Source organism: Falco rusticolus, chromosome 4, assembly GCF_015220075.1.
Source record: "Falco rusticolus isolate bFalRus1 chromosome 4, bFalRus1.pri, whole genome shotgun sequence".
NCBI lineage: Eukaryota > Metazoa > Chordata > Aves > Falconiformes > Falconidae > Falco > Falco rusticolus.
This window is the reverse complement of record NC_051190.1, coordinates 29,109,950-29,111,718: the sequence shown is the minus strand read 5'-3', so window position 1 is coordinate 29,111,718 and position 1,769 is coordinate 29,109,950.

Here is a 1,769-nt window from a genome sequence, read left to right as displayed (position 1 = left end):
GCCACCCATGCACTGAGGTGAGTCAGGGCTCAGCACCCCACTGCCACAAGCGGGACCTCGCTGCTCCTCTCCGCGCTGGGGAGCGATGCTGTGTGGGGCAAGTTCCACAGAAAATGGGTTTATTTCCAGATGCTGCAGGGAAACTAATTTTGGTTCAACAAGCAGGCAATAGTGAGGTATCTTGAGGTTTTATTTCAATTCTACTCCACAGGAAACAATATCTGCTAGCATTATCTTCCTTACATTTGTTTTTATTTGACCCAATACTGTGTTAAATATAAAATACTGATTGAACAAGAATGGATGGTGAAAAACATGAGATGCAAAAAAGATCCCCCAAACCCACCTCCAAAGACCTCCTGAATGTTAAGAGTCATTTAAAATTAGTATAAAATAGGAGGGCAATCCGATAACGTGCTCTGCGCCTCCCACCCTGCTTTGCAAGGGAAGGATTTAGGAAGCGAGAGGAGAGGGGGGACTTCTCAATTACAGAGAAGCCCACCCAGCAAATCCAGGCTCAAGGCAGGGTGGCAATGTCCCCGACGGAGACTGGCCACCCATTCCTGCCTGGGTGTCTGCCCTGCCCTGGGGTTTCAGCAGGAGGCTGAGATGAAGTGGCCTTGGAAAGGTCCTTCTGGCACCTCCCTGTGCCTCAGGAGCCCCCAGGATGGATTTAGGGCTGAAAGCCCCCAGTGACAACATGGCTTCCAAGATGATAAATCCCTTGGGATGAAGCCTGAGGACAAAATGCTGTGGTGGTCCCTGGTCATCCTCAGCCCCTGCCAGGGGATGTTTGCCTGGTGGCTGGGACTGCAGTGAGCACGGTCTGTCCCGAGGGTGGTTCCCCCAAGGGATTTAGTGATGGAGGGGGAGGAGACCCCGGCACACAGAGCCACAGTTGTCACTGTGCCCCATGGTGGCTCCGAATCAGGTCCCCCAGACTCAGGGAGAATTGAAGCACGTGTTCGTAAAGCACTGGTTCTCCTCCAAGTGCTTCATGGGGTCCTCACACGAGCCCTGTGAGGTAGGTTGGTGTCTTCAACCCCATTTTACAGATGGGGAAACTGAGGCACGGAGAAGGGTAATGACTAGCCAGACAGAAAAAATGGCATCTCCCATTCTGGGACCCCATATTCCACTATTCCAACCCCAGACGTGCCTCACCCACTGCTGGTTACTCACAGCTCATCCTTCTCCACCCCTCCATCTGCGGTAGGTGACGGAGCAAGGGCTGGGACCTGGGAGCCTGGGAGAGGCAGAAGCAGAGCCTGAGCTCAGACTAGGTCATCCACACCCTGTCCCTAAGGCCACCTGTCACCCCGAGAGGCGTCCCAGCCCAAAAGCTGCTTTGGGGTGCCCTGGGCAGAGTCCCCCAGGAGCCACATGCTGGGCTGGGGTGCCAGGCACAGCACAGAGAGCCCCTTATAGGAACCTGCTGCCTGCGGAGGTGAAAACCCAATGGATTTTTTTGCTGACCTGGTGACCACAGCCATCATGTCAGGAGGGGGTGAGTATCCAGATGCTTTCTCTTTGGTAATTTGCTGCAAAATGGCACGGCCTGGGAGAGCCAGTCGGGATGCTGCAGGCTGGGGGACCCTAAGCTCTGAAGGAAGTGGGGCAGACCAGGAGCTCAGCTCCTCAGCATGCTGCCAGAGACAGGAGATGTGGGATGGTGGCCATAAATCTCCTTCGCTTGCCACGTCGCACTGAGACTGCTGCAGTTGTGATTAATCAAGAGGCCAAAAAGAGATGATGGGAAATCAATGCTT